Source organism: Paroedura picta, chromosome 10 (genome assembly GCF_049243985.1).
Source record: "Paroedura picta isolate Pp20150507F chromosome 10, Ppicta_v3.0, whole genome shotgun sequence".
Classification (NCBI taxonomy): Eukaryota; Metazoa; Chordata; class Lepidosauria; order Squamata; family Gekkonidae; genus Paroedura; species Paroedura picta.
Window position 1 is genome coordinate 61,204,157 of NC_135378.1, and position 15,923 is coordinate 61,220,079.

At 40.4% G+C, this 15,923-nt stretch overlaps 1 long non-coding RNA gene across 1 annotated transcript in view; it reads right to left on the minus strand.

The window, feature by feature from the left end:
- The window catches only part of LOC143819634 (uncharacterized), a 48,975-nt gene that overhangs the window by 19,356 nt on the left and 13,696 nt on the right, over positions 1-15,923 (minus strand). The window contains exon 2 of the long non-coding RNA XR_013225023.1: positions 12,168-12,244. This is a non-coding gene — a long non-coding RNA (uncharacterized LOC143819634). The remainder of the gene's footprint in view (positions 1-12,167; positions 12,245-15,923) is intronic.

A 15,923-nucleotide genomic window follows, 5' to 3' on the forward strand; every position in this document is an offset into this window, starting at 1 on the left:
GGGGAAGTACCCATTTGTTACATTCATTTGTTACCCATGTAACAAATACCCATTTGTTACATTCAGTAGAGGTACAAATATACACAAATGAATAAACAGCATTCATTTGATTCCTCTGGCGTTTGGCACATGGTTTTAACAAATTCCAGAAGATAAGAGGAAGGAGGCTAGAGGATAGATAAGGAGATATGAAACTTGACACCTGTATTTTTTTTAAAAAACTCAGAAAGCCAACCACTGTACAATAGAAGAGCATTTATTTCTTCTTGAGATGTGCACAAATTTTATTCAGCTCATATTTAGGTCATGTTGATTTTTCAAAAATAGTTCATTTTTATTACAACTATTAGATCTGTTCAGATTTCTTATTCATTCAATTCTTGTCAACAGAAGTCACGTTTCTGCTTTCTGCCCAATGGAGATAAAATTCTCAGGGACGTTGTTCCCACACAGAGCTGGCCTGAAAATTTCATGGAGATAAAGATAAAATGTCCCTATTTTAGAGGTAATTATCTAAATGCGTGCATGAGGCACTGGGGGGTGCAAGTTAGAGTGTCAGTTTTTCCTCGTTCCCTGAAATCCTCAAGCATGAAAGGGGAGGCCTATTTTGAAATAAAAGGGTGGATTAGGAGAGCTAAACTCTGTTCTAGCTATCCGCACTGCTGTCTTTGGTTGAATTCAACATAGTCCTTCAAGTGGGAGAGACTTAAAGGTATGTTATTTGCCCAGTGGTCTTATTTACCTCCATGTCATGAAAAGCTCCATCTACCCATTTCCAGTATTGCAGTTTTGCTGGGAGTGCTACAGTGAGAATAAAGCAGCAGGGGGGTTTACCTTGCCCATATTCCCTCTCTTTATTTAAAATTAGACTCCCCTCTTCCTGTACAGGTAAGCAGGATGTTAGCTGAACCTCTCCCCATCTTTCTAGGGCTGTTTTCAGGTTAGAGGCAGGATTTATATCAGTGAGAAGTCACAGTTGTTGATGTTTGTACATGAAATCTCATGCTTCCGGGGCTTGGTGTGTGTAATTGCAAGCCTCATAGCGGAAGTGCTCAGCTCTGCAGATTCTGGCTGCAGTTCTCAGTGCCTTACAACTTTTGGATATTTTCAGTACAGTGCCTACTGTTGTAGTGCAATTTATGAAAGCTCAATTTCTTTCAGGAGCCGTAGCTTCACAATCTCTGATGTCACTGTTTGTGTTATTTATAAGGGTTTGCCAGATGTTACTCAAATGACTGGCTGTACTAACTCTGCAGAACAAGAAGAAAGGGAAGGGGATTTTAAGCTGCTTTGAGACTCCTTCTGGTAGAGAAAAGTGGCATATAAGAACCACCTCTTCTTCTTCATTATCTACCTGTGCTACTGATTGCCCTGCTCTTCTGTGTTTCTTGGATGCCACTGCTAATATTTTAATATCAAACTTTACAAGAGCCTGGATCTTGCTACTGAAACCAATGTCAGGGCTGAGTTCTAATCTACCCATCTTTTACATCTTGGCACTGGTTTAGTTTAGATGTGAACTAAAATCTGTGAAGATAGATTCAAGTGGGTAGCCGTGTTGGTCTGAAGCAGCACAACAAAGGACACTATTTAAAGAGGCATGAAAAGTGAACCATTGGGGAATAAAGATTAGAATTAAATCGTGGGCTGGAGATTTATTTGCAAAGGCCAAAAGCCTTACCCATCAGGGAATGGCAGCGCCTGAGATTTAATTAGACAGCCCTCACTGGGGGTTGAAAGAGGAGCAAAGCTGTGTATTCAGGGAAGATTGTGATGGGATTGAGCAAGAGTTTCAAGCATCCTTCTTCCTTTCTGCCAAAAAAAAAAAAAAAGACCTTTGGATGCAACATTTAAAAAGCCATCCAAATTATTTCACCATTCCTGCTGGAGGTTTTGCAGCTGTAGTAATAGCATTTTAGTACTGTGTAAAAATGCTACTATCTGCAGAATTCATCACAGCAGGAAACCCTTTTAAGTGGTTGTCTCTTTGTGAGTGTGTGTGCCTTAATGATAGGGCAGTGGAGGAACATTACCATCACATTAAGGAAGTGTATGCTTTGTTTTTATGGACAGGCAGAGAGAATGTTTTTCAGCCCGCAGTCTGTGAAAGAAAAAGTCCATTTATACGTAGAGACGATATGATGCGAACATTAGCAAGATGTAGTTTGTGAACATCTCAGGAACCATTTAGACTATTGTGTTTGAAAGATGCCTAGCTATTGACTGAATGATTGACAGAGAACATGATAAATTTCTTCTGAGAGAGGAACAGTTGATGACCTGCCCAATTATATAGCTGTTTCCTATGGCTGGGACCTGATTCTGTTTACCATGTGGCTGATGCCAGGAATAAGTCTGTTGAAACCAATGAACTGATGAAGGGAAATAGCCAATAATGCTCAAATTTTAAAACTAACTAACAGAAATGCAAGAGGATTGCTGGCATTCATGTCACAAGGCATTTCTCTTTTAAAAGGGTATGTGAGGAATTCCACACTGAATTGCACAGAGGGGATCAGTCAGTCCCTGAAGAAAATTCATTAAAATTCTCTTTTCAAAAGTTAAATATTATGAGGTCATTATCATGATTTTATGAACACTAGCCAATAGCTTCCCCTGACACCTTGGCATCAGCAATCTGCATCCTGAATTGTGCTAGCATGAATGGCAAGGAGCAGGGGAATCTTCTGATTTATCCAGCTGAAAAATAGCAAAAATTGAATCCTAAGAAAATGACTATCTTAGAAAATATGTTTAGTACCTTTGCAACAACTTAGTAATAATCAGTGCATATTTATGGTGCAACATGATCATCTACAAAAATTCTTATAAAATTCTCTTCATCAGCTGATACTTGACAAATTTATAGGGTTTTAATTTTAATTTAAACCCATTAAAATAAAAATATTAATAATCCTATGGACTGAAAATGAATAATCTTCTTTTAACAACAAAATGATTTACTTAAGAACTTTCAGTATACCTTCATTGAAATTGTCCAAATGATTAAGTCATTTTCCTTTGTCTGGCAAACTATGTTAAGAATGCTAAAATATATTTCGTTATGCAGCTCTGAACTTGTGGCTTGAAGTCATGCCTTTTCTTGACTTTTGTTCATACTTGTAACAGGGCCAAATGAAGGCTTTAATGCAATGGGAGTCATGGTTTGTCCATTTGTGTTGTATATCATCATATCTGCAAAGGCACTGATCCCCCCAGCCCATGACAAATGTACCAGTGCCCAGATGATATTTGAGTGCCAAGACCAGGTAGAGATCTTAAGCCAGTTAGCTGGTTGGTGCCAGTACCGGAAGTTCCATCTAACCAAGGGCTGTGAGATCATTGGAGAGGTAGACCAATAAAAAACAGAAGAAATGTTAGCATGGCCAGAGCTAAACTTTGCAACATGGTAGTTAAACCACCCCAAGCCAAACTGGATCCTGCTATCATGGCTTTGTGACTCTTGGAACTGAAGTCAAGGAGGCTGTGCAAGCGATCCCACCCAGCTTCATCCTAGGTCACTGATCAGAACCTGGAGTGCCATGTGGCTTTCCACATGGTACTACTGTCAGAAAAAGAGCTCTATATGTGTTAGGCCCTGGTTTTAGTTCCAGTTTTAGAGCCTTGGGATGAAAACCTGAGGGAAAGCTTTGTCTGTGGACTTGCTGTAGCCGGGGGGATTAGGCAGAACTGGACCAGATGGACCGCTGTCTGACCCAATGGAAAAGGTTTATATACGTTTAGCACTGTTACTTGAAATTTAGTTTTGTTTCTTTACATTTACATTCTAGAACAATGTGTATTCCAGGGGCAACTCAAGCTCTGAAAGGAACTTGTAAAAACCAATTGTAAAAAAAAAGACTCTCTCTGGTTTAAATAAGAGTGTATCTAGGAAACTAGTGATGATGACTTTCATGCTGCGTTCTGATGCTAAATTTCACACCAGTTTAATTACCCCATGAATAACTATTTGAGGCTAAATAATATAGTTGAGTATAGTATAGGCTGAATAATGGGTGGTAACATACCTGTAAGTATTGATGGGATTTGGCCTTTGAACAAAAAATTGCTAGCAGTGTTGCTATGTTTTTGGATAGAGCAGTCATAGGTAGCAAATTAGTGGTCCCTGTGGTTGTTTTGTTTTCCATAAATACCATGGAAACTGTGGGGTTACTTGTTATTCATTGGTTTGCAGATGTACGATGCAATGCCAGGCCATTTTTCCTTGGATATTAACGTTAATGAGCTTCACATCAACCATTCAGGCAGCGTTACAGATATAATTAAGAGTCTAAACGGAAATGTGGCATTCAGCTTTCTTTTCAGACATAGCCTATCAACAGTATATTTAGATATTGACTGAGAAAACAAAAAACAAAAAAAGGTTCCTTCAGTTTTGTCTCATGCAGATACAGCTGCTGCATAGGGGTAGAAATACAAACTATGTGCTCATGGTCACCAGTGACAGATTCTCTCTTTCAGAACTGTAAGGTAGGTAGTTTTAACAATGTTTTTAATTATTTTAAAGCCTAATTATTTAATGTGAAATAGTATTATATATGTGTGTATTAATATACTTATTGTTATTTTATTGTGGTTACCCGAGTCTGTTGAGAAGGGCAGGCTATAAAAATAAATTATTATTTCTCCCTCTGGGGCTAGATTTAAATATCAGTGAGTGAGCAAGAAGGACTTACTAGGGGATCTGGCCCAGCATTTCTGCAAGGCATGCAACAATTGTGCACCATTGCCCTGCTTTTGCAGTCTCTGATCCTCTGATGTGTTACAACTGCACATAAAATGGCTGATATTCAAGTCTCAGTGAGACATTGGACCTATGAAAAATGGCACAACTTCCAGTGCAGTCCTAAGAATCTTTATCTGAAAATAAGCTGCATGGTATAGACCTGAGCAGGCCTGTTACCTGCCAGCAAGCATTCCATTTAAATGAAGTCCTTCTTTCTTACCTTTTTTCTCTGCCCCTTGTTCTCTCCTTTACACACATCTGTTTCACTGTATCTTTGTAGAACAGCCTTTCTCAACTTTTTGACCATTGAGAAACCCCTGAAATATTCTTCAGGCTTTGAGAAACCCCAGAAATGGTGCAATCGTGGAGAATATGTTTGGGAAGCATAGCTGTATATATGCCCACCTGGGGCTCCTCTCCTTCCAGTCCTCTTCAGGCCATTATTGGCCATTTTAGGAGGGGTGGGTGGCTTGACATAAACATAGCTGAAACCAAAGAAAGCATATAAGGTATCTATACACTTCCCCTTCACTGGGTAAATATCCTGTGCAAATGGCCCAGCTGCACATTGACTGAACAAGTGGAGAAGGAGAGCAGGCATGAGTAACCCACTCTCTATGCAACCACCAGCATCTGAACACAGGATCTACACAGAGGATGTGTCTGTGAGTATTCTTCTTCTCTATGGTTGGCTATACTGCTCTCTAATTTTGCCCGTTACAGGGAGGGAGTGTACACACAAATTCTTCTTCTACACATAAGTACCATGTTCATGTGCTAGCAGTCACATACAAGGTAAGGCCAGTGTGCTCATACCTGTTGTCCATTTCCATGAATTCGGTTAACATGAGGTTATATAGTAAGGTTATTTGAATATGCAAAATTTTTATTTATTTATTGAATTTTATTTATTTTATTTATTTATTTTATTTATTTATTGAATTTCCCACCACTCCCAGACTAGCTGGCTCATGGAGGGTTGCAGAATAAAACTACCACAATAAAGCCCCATTAAAAAAAAAATCCACCCAGTGACAAAAATAATCTGTCCAAGCCACACACAGAGACACACACACCCTCAGCAGCTCAACAAGCCTCCCAATCTCTAACTCAGGGGACCTGTTAACAGGGGTTAGCACAATGTTTTTATTTATTATTATTATTATTATTTAATTTTTAGACCAACCTTCTCCCAATAGGTCTCGGGGCGGTTTACAACATAAATAGTTAAAACACAATAAAATCCCCATAAAAACCCCAATTAAAAGTTGCATATAACATATAGCGGCGGTGGTCACAATTCTGATCTTAGTTCAGCCTGGTGGAGAGAATAATGTTCAGAAGAGGGTGGCACCAATACAATAGATCTAACCATAATCTCGATGTTAGAGATCTCAATATGTTCCAGCTATTCTGAGGAGATGCCCACTTATCTTCTCTGCTTTGGCCTCAACAAAATGCCTGGCAGAAGAGCTCTGTCTTCCAGGCCCTGTGGAACCATGAAAGCTCTGACAGGATCCTCAGAGATTCTGGGAGCTCATTACACCAGGTTGAGGCCAGGACCGAAAATGCCCAGGTTCCAGTCGAGGTCAGCTGCACTTCCTGCTGGCTGGGAACCACCAACAGATTTGCACCCACAGAGCAAAATTCCCTGTGGGGGTCATAAGACAATAGGCAATCCCTCAGATATATGGGGCCCAGACCATGGGTGGCCTTAGAGATCAGTACCAGAACCTTGAACTTGATCTAGAATACAATTGGCAACCAGTGAAGTGGCCTCAGCACAGGCTGGATATGGACACTCCAAGATGTTCCAGTCAGGACTCTAGCAGCTACATTCTGTATCAGTTGCACTTTCTGGGCCAAAGACAAGGGAAGGCCCATGTAGAGTGAGTTACAACTCAAGATGGGTTGACCATTGCATGGATTACCATGGCTAGGTGTTCTGAGGACAGATAAGGCACTAGTATCCTCTCCTGGCATAGGTGGAAAAACACCTGGCAGGCTACTCTAGTGACCTGCACCTCCATCGATAAGAAAATATCCAGGATCACCCCCAAATTCCTGACCACAGGGGAGGTCTTAAGGTGCACCCCAGCCAGGTTGGGAAGGCACACTCCCCGATCTGGCCCCTTTGTAATGGATCTTCCTATGTCTCATCTGCTTTGGTCCTTAACAGAGGTTACATAGGACAGATACTTGACTTAGCCCCTATTTTGGGTCTCTATAGCTCTGGCCAACCTGACTCTACCATAAAGCAGAAAGGAAAGATTGAGACAATTTAACATTATCATTACATTGGTTATTTGTCTAGGCTACAATGATCAATACCATCATTCCATTTTGGATAAGTAGAGCCAACTTTTCATAAATCTTATTTTTTATATCAAAATTTGTCCTCTTGATGAAATTGTTTTAAATCGTGAGACTTGAGTAAGGTGACCAGATTTTAACATTGGTAAAGCGGGACACCATTGACCCATCTTGATTAAAAATGGACCATCTTGATTAAAAATTTGGTCTATATGGAGCAACAAAAATGTTCATAGGATGCATAGAATGCAAAAATAGTATTGTATTATATATATTTTTAATTTCAACATAAGTACAAATTGCCATGTGCCCCCAGATGTCCCTCCGAAAGTGGGACAATCTAGTGACCTTAGACTTGAGCAACCTTAAGATCACTTCCAAAGGAATTCCAGAAGAGGGCAGTTTTCCAGTGCAGCTCTCAGAAGAAGTAGCTTTGCAGATATTTGCCAAATTAGTATCAAAGGAACCCATTTCGGAAAGTTCACCAAACTCAGGAAGAGTCTTTGTTCATCTGCCTTTCTTTAAATTTCTGCTTATGTCTTCTCATATCCCTACGTAATAAGCTTGGGTATAAGCAAGGGAAGGAAGCAAGGATAACTGTCAGTGGGAACAGAATGGGTAAGTCTTTTCCTCTTGTTCATTTCTAGGCTTAATGGATGTGATCTTTAAAGTATCCCTGCTGCGTCTCACTGAGGGACTTCACAATTCCTTTCACCAAGGCTCCTCAGTTCCCTTTTGTTTGCTAGAAAGCATACTGATAAAAGTGGGCATTGCTCCATCAATTATGAAAACACAATGGAAAATATATGAGTAGCTCAGCTTCAGTGGTAGGCATGAAGATTTTTGTAAGTACTCTGTAAAAGAGTTAAACATACACATATACACCTCCCCCAACAATCACACACACATACACGCTGTGCTGCTTATTAACAGAGAAGCTGAAATAATGATCAGTTTCTGTAAAAACCACAAAACCACTTCAGAACTCAAGAGAAAAGAAAGGCCCAGTGTTTGTTTACGCTGACAGTGCTCTTCTACAGAAACCCAGGTATCCTGTAAATCCAGGCTGAGGTTAGGGATTCAGAAGGGCCTTCTGATACAAACACAGTGCAAGGATTTTAAAAGGAAGACATCATCAGCACCTGTGCTATAAATGACTTCTGAAAAAGCCATAATATTTTTCTAAGACCAGGTTGCTAAACAAGGGAATGAATTGGAGAAGAATTGTCTGCACACTTTTGCATATTTCTTGGGTTTGCCTGGAGACAAGGCTCCAACTTACAATTTTAAAATTATTCCCCAATTTTTAGAAGGGGCTCACTTCCTCTACAAGCATTTGGAGGATAGATATGGACCAATTCCTCCTTTGAAGTTTAACAGGCTGTCTTACCAAGAGATCAGGCATATCTCTACACAAATCTATTAATGCCATAAATGTGAAAACTAGAGCTTTATGGAATGTCAGAGAAACTCAGAAGCGTGGGCTTCTAATCTGGCAAGCCGAGTTTGATTCCCCGCTCCTCCTCCACATGCAGCCAGCTGGCTGACCTTGGGCTCACCACAGCACTGATAAAGCTGTTCTGACTGAGCAGTGATATCAGGGCTCTCTCAGCCTCACCTACCTCACAGGGTGTCTGTTGTGGGAAGAGGAAAGGGAAGGAGACTGTAAGCCACTTTGAGACTCCTTTGGGTAGAGAAAAGTGGCATATAAGAACCAACTCTTTTTCTACACCAAGCTGGCTCTCAAACAGCACTCATTGCATTACCCAAAGTCTTCTAACTTCTATATAGTTTCTACTCACAGGGAAAGAGTTTAAGATTGAGGTTCTTTCAAGCAAGCACTCCCAAGATAGTATAGTTCAAGTAGGCTTGTGCCATGTGAGAAACAGCATGTTCTGTCAGATCCCACTAGAATCCAATCCTGATGCAGTTCATTTTGCTTTAACAAAATACTAATACAAATGGACAGGTAAACTGTGACATAACAGCTCTACGGTCTCTCTGGATCTCTCTGTTTTGTCTGCAAGAAGGGCACTGCACAAATGTATCAAAGAACCTAAAAAACTAGTACAAAAATATTTGGTTGGAAGCTAGAATATTGGGGGTGGAGTTCCTAGGTTAAAATCCACACTCAGTCATGAAATTTCCTTGCTGTGGTAAGCATAAGTTCAAGGAGGACATGGATATACCCTTGAGCTCCAATAAGAACAAGCTGGGGGGAAATGTGATGAATACTTAGTGTTTACTGCCAAATGGAGAACAAGAAGTTCTGGGGATTTGGTATAATATGATGTACACATAGCTTGCTTTCATATATATTATATCCTCTGGAGTACAATATAAGAAATTGGTTACTTAATAATGCTTACTCAGACATTATATGTTCACACACATTGATCACTTGCATGAATAACCATAGGCTAGAAAATTTAACTGTGTGAAATTGATGATCACAATCATTTTACATTATTCTCTCCGAAATCAACAGATGGGCATAGACTAACAGGTTTGAGAATTACATTGCCTCTGGAAGCTAGATAGGGCACAGCATTTGCAACGCTTTGTTTCCCAGACCCAGGTGCAACAACAACATCTCAGTCGCAACACTGCCATGCATAGAACGCCTTGTGCTGGAGACCAATTTTGGACAGTGATGTACAAATTATAATACAGCATTTTATTTTGATGGATGCTAAATAACAGGGGAAGCTGATGACAAAATTTAACCTCAGAAGGTATTTTGAGTGTCTCCTTGAAAAAGAATCTGTACGATATTAATCCGTCCTCGGCTCACAGCACAAAGGCAGCCTGTGATTATAATGCCAGTTTCATTTGTAGCCTATGAAGCATTGGGCTGGGCAGAAATTATACTGTGCATCCATTAGCAGGGATGAAGGGAAAATAAATAAAACTGGCAAGTTTCCAGAGCCACAGCTGATCTTTTCCACACTGCATATGTTGGAGCATGTTCCCTTCCCCCCCCCACACACCCCACTTCACCTTTCCTGTTATAAGGAGCAGGCAAGATCAGATGTGACTCTATAGGGCAACTTTTTTTTCAAGCTGGTTAATGAGCTGGGATGGGACTAGATCAAAAAGCGGGTAGAAATGGGGTCATGGAGAGGTTAAACTTCATGAATTTATTCATTGGCTGGTGTGCTCCTGAAATGAGATGTCATCGTTAACGTTGTGGATAGCCCTGTTGCTCAAGGATAATTTCTGGAAGGTAGTGGGGAAACAGGAAGGAGAAATATGGATAAAAGTGCTCCTTTTGGCCTTTTATCCACTACTAGAGAAGAAAATAGAGAAAGAAGTCTAGGGTTCAGATGTGATGGTTTGCAAAGAAATATTATATCTTTTTAAAAAGAGAGATTTTTATCTGCAGTTCTCCAACAACATTAGAAATTGTGCCGTATTTAAGAGATGGTCTGCTTTAGTATATGCTTATAAGAGGGAGATTCTGAACTGGTGGATCTGGAAATCATGGGGACATTTATAAATATGTAGGACATTTGGGCTGGGATGGTTCCAGGTGGTTTTGAGGGACTCTGGGAAGGCAGAGCCTAGAGGGCCTATCTACCCACCACCCATACCTGTTCATCCCTGCCTCTGCACCTTTACCCCACTTCCAATGGCCATGCTTCATTGCCTACCTACCCTTTCCCCAGCAATATATTGTTTTATAATATGCTTTTATTGAATTGTTTTATATTTTAATTTTTTTAAAAAAATAGAATGTATTGTGGGAATCTACAACAGCAGGTCCCACAAGGCAGTTGCCTCATTTCAGGGACTGATGGAATCAGCTCTACACTCAGGATTTTAGATAGCTCCATTGTCCATCCTAGCCTGGATGATCATTGCTAAGCATCTTGAGAATGTTCAGATTGAGTTAAAAGACAGCTACTCTGGTTTGCAAAATATGGAGCTTCTTGACTTGACTTGCACAGCCATATTATACAAAGGAGAGTGTGTGAAAGTAGACCTACACTGGGAAACAGCAGTGGTCCCAACTCATCAACAGCAATTATATGCCTCTTCTGATCACAATCCATGTAGTTCAGTGATTAAACTGCTGAAAATTACCCTCACCTAACAACTCATGCAGAGAATCTCTTTTGAGCATTCCCCTCTTCAGACTTAGTCAAGTGTGCCTTCTGTACTGGCAAGAAATGGGACTGCTTGAGCAACTCAGATAAGGAAGACTTGACTCTCAATTTGTATATTAATATCAAAGTTAAAAATAAGTAGTTGATTGATGCAAAAAGGTGTAATTGAATGTAAGCCTGTTACTTGTGTATTACATGCATATATCATGAATATATTGATACAAATAGTTGTCTTGCCTGGGAACACTGATACAAATGGATGCCTTGCCCAGAGGCTGTTTTTATGTCTCCCCCACCCCATGTCTGAGGAGGCTGAGGTGATGCTGGCCAGATGCTCAAGAGCCACCGTTATAAACCAAGGTCAGTGGAGAACACAGGATGTTGAGCCAATCTGATGAGTTGGACCCTACAGGACCTTCCCACTAACAGTGGCATTTTTCTCTGGAACTTCCTGATAATACATAGTCCTGCTGGTAACAGAGGAAATCACAGTTCTCCAGGACTGATTCCCCAAGTTATTAAAAATTTCTGCTAGATCGTCTGTCCCAGAATAAGTTATGGATTGAAGTTATGATTTTGCTTGAAAGGAGAGTGTCTGTAAATATATTCTGTAAGTATCGTATGATCTTGTGTATTGCTCTTTTAGGAACCAAATTATATCCTTGTTTAAAGCAGCTGTGACAGAAATAAGTCATTAACTACAAGGATGTAGTTGATAGACTGTTGTAACATGAGCAGAGTGGGATCTGACCTACTAACATACACAAAGTCTTGGAATGCGGTTATAACGGAAAAGTCCACCCCCACCCCCCCATATCCCTGAAACAGGAAATACATTCCAAAGAAACATAAAGGGATGAAGTGTTTGTTGACTGTGATGGAATTCAGTTATTGCATGCTATAATGATCTCACTTGGAACTCGCTGTATTTACAAAATGATGTTGGTAGAAACAAGTCAATTTAAATACTAATCCGAGGCATGAATATTATTTAGTACCTTTATGGACTGCTGTCCCTTATAAACTCTGGGCCAAGGTTTGTGTTTGAAGGTCTTCCCACAGAGCAGAAACAATGCTGTAAACAGGAAAACCAGACAGAGAATAGAAACAGGTAAGAAAGGACAATGTGTGTGGAGGAACTGTGCAGGAAGCTGGGGAAAGGAAGCAAATGTGCAGGAACTAGCAAACTGTCAAGAAGAAATTTGGATTGAATGTATTTATTTATTTAGATTTTTATCTAAAAGTTTATCTAAATTTTCTATCTAAGAATGCCCCTGTCACAAGCCTATCCCTATTTGGAAGATGTATTAAAGAAACCTAGCATTTTGAAACACTTAAATTAAATCATACTGGAATCAAAATATGTATTACCAAAGAAGCGGGTATGAAAATATCCAATATATAATTATTCAGTAATCTAAGACTGTGTTCAGACACCATAACATAAGTTCTTCTGTGATGGGCATATATACAATAAACCAGGTTCCTAAAACTGAAGTATGGAGAGCAATCATATACAGGTGTCCTGCATTCAGCTTCCCAAGATCATGACTTTCTATGTGCAACAGGAAGAGACAGGGTGAGGCAGGAGGGGAGCATAAGAGCATAGTAAGGGGAACTCATAAACAACATAGATAAAACTGTATGTTGACTGGAGAATATCAATGGTAGAACATGAGTATGTAAAAAAAACCTTCCTATTAAGAGAGATGTATTCCATCAATGAAAGTCAATGGGTCTTTTGCCCTTGAACAAACAATATTAGTTGTGTAAAGTGATCCTATAGGGTTTTCAAGACAAGAGACACTCGGAGGTGGCTTGCCATTGCCTGCCTTGTTGTAGAGACCCTGGGCTTTCTTGGTGGACAAAAGGACAAACTTGGTGGACAAACTTTGTAAGACAGTAATTACAATGTGGAATTTGCTGAATTCAGGGTTGTTCACAGGAACAAACAGATTTTAAAGGGTAGATTCATGGACAAACCCCACAACCTAGAAACAAGATAATTCCAACAGGTTCTTGCAAAGAGACTGCTCCATGCCAGGCAGGTTGCAAATAATGTCATCTTGAATGCAAGCCAGATATCACTGTGAATGTAAGTCAAAGATATAGTAAGTGCTGTTCTTTCTGATGCCCCTATCTACATGTATCCTAGACGTAGTTGTGAATTCTTGCATAGTGCAGGGGGTCGGACTAGATGACCCTGCAGGTAACTTCCAACTCTATGATTCTGTGTTATTCATTTTGCTTTTTGATGGAACACAGTGCTTGTTCTGATGATTCTCATAGACCAATTATGAACAGGAGGGAAAAGCTGGGTTGGTGCTCGTATGGCAGCAGGGCAAATTCCCGCTGATGCACAATGTTGATGCTGGCCTGGCCCACTTTAGGGCCTCCAATGCCCTGCACTTAAGGGAATGCTGATTTTTTCAGCATTCTCTTTTGTAACGTGGGTGCCATCAGCAGCTGCGCCAGGCCGGGACTGTGCATGAAGAGAAGAGCCGGGGATGGAAGGGCTTCCATTCCCAGCAGAGACACAAAATGCCCCATTTGGTTCCACGGTGCTTCATAGCACTGTGGAGCTGAACAGGCCATTTTTTCACCCCCATGATGGTGAGATCCCTCTGCCCCCACCCCTCTCCCACTGCGACCCACAGTAGACCCTTTCTGCCCCAGAGTTTGTGCACACGCACAACTCTGGGGTGGACCCTGTGCACCGGGAGATTTTCCCCCTGTTAATACACAGGAAGCAGCTGGGCATGCTGCCCCACTTCCAGAAACTGGTGGCAGCCTGCTACCATGCATAATTGGTCATAGTGAACAACTTCCAAATTAGCAAAACGTTTCTGCTCCATAATTCTACATCAGTGCTAACAGTACAATCCCAAAGACATCTATGGGTTGAGAAGGGTGTAACTCTGCTTAAAATTGTTTTGTAAAGTCTCAGGCAGTTGCAGGAAGAATCTGCAAAACCAATGAATGTGCTTTGGACAGCCTTGTCCCTTGTGATAACACCTGTTTCTCTTTCTCTGCTGTGAAATCCAAGAAAGACTGCAAGAAAGAATGCTGGATGATTATGTAGTCTGATTAAAGAGACTCACATCATATTTAATATTCACTCCCCTCTCTTCACTACATTTCATGACAATATCTAATAGTTTGACTTCAGCTTGGTGATTTGCCTTTATTTCCCATTATTTCATTCAGGGGATCTGTGCCTTGACATCTGCTGGTGATTTGTCCCCACACAAGCAGCAGGGCTTCGAGCCTCCCCAAAACTATGAGTCTCTGCGGATAGTGCTGCTTTTAACTGTCTGTTGAATTTGGCCCATCTTTGTCTCCAAAGCTTCAATGTGCAGAACAGTTGCTCCTGGGAACTATTGATAGACTGCCATGAGTTCTAGGGCCAGCATTTTATGCCACGTAAAAGAAAAAATGAGCTGCAGTCTCAATTCAGTATATTGAAAGTGCTGCGCAGCCTCTTTAAAAATATAGCAAACAATGAAAACAAGCAGCTTTGGAAAGCTATTTTCATTTGTCCAGGGAATCATTCACCAATCTGAACCCACACAAAAGAGATCTTTTATTATTGATTGCTCAGACAATGCTTAAAACGAGGAGCGTTTACGAGGTATCAAATGGAAAGAACAGTAATATCGGTCTTTTGAAAAGTTGTTCTGCCTACTTTTGCCAAGATGCACTAGTGCCAAGTGAAATTAATATCGATATGTCAACCTAAGGGTGGAGAGAAAACCATAGAAAGTGTCAAAGCATTCTTCACAATAATTATTTCTCTCCTTATCAGATGAGCTCAGACAAAATATTTTCTTCCATTCTCATCTCATGAAAATAACAAATGTTCCTGTCTTTGGGATAAAGCTAAAACTGTATCTCAGAAATGCTAACTTTCAAATCTAGAGAATGGTGCAGGGAGAAAGGCTCCTGCTATATGTGCATCAGAGTCCTGACTGAAACAAGCACATAGACTGAGGAGAGCTCACATCTGACTATTACATTGGATGGGGACCTCAGACCCAACCTAAGTATTCCAAAATGTGTGAAATGGGCCTCAACAGCTTAGGGTGTAGTATAAGACATTAGGCAAGAGGAAGGAGAAAGCAGCAAAAGTCTTACCCACACACACTCCTTGCAGGACTGGAAGTACCCTTCTGCTTGTGAATGTGTGTGTGTGTGTTCGTGTGGTATGTGTGGGGAGGGTTCAAATCCAACAATGTGGCTCTTCATTTTTTTTTCCTTTACATTCCTGGCAAATGCTGACATGTAGGGATCTCTACTAATCAGAAACACAGTAGAATGACATCAGAGTGATTAATGGAGGCTCCCCCCCCCCCCCGCCAATGGATGAGATTTCCACATGGAGACATATTGCTGTTGGAAATATGTGCCAGACTGCAGATTGGAACACAAGAGTTGAATTATTAAACTTCGTAGTATAATGGATTTTTGGGAAGGGAGGGACAACTCCGGACTACACTGTCAATTCAAACTAAACTTCTCAGATTTTCCCCATCCCTCATTAAAAGAGAGATACGTTTTGCCAGATTTTTTTTGCTCCTTTTTAAAAATAACTGATGATAATAAGCATCATTTAAAAAACTGTTGCTGATTTTTTTTTTTAAATCATTTTTTTAGCACAACACAGGTTTATATTTTAAATGAGGTAGTATATTTAGATGCTTTTCTTAAAAAGTTGGATCAGTTTAATCTGATCATTATTATTCTGTCCTCTATTT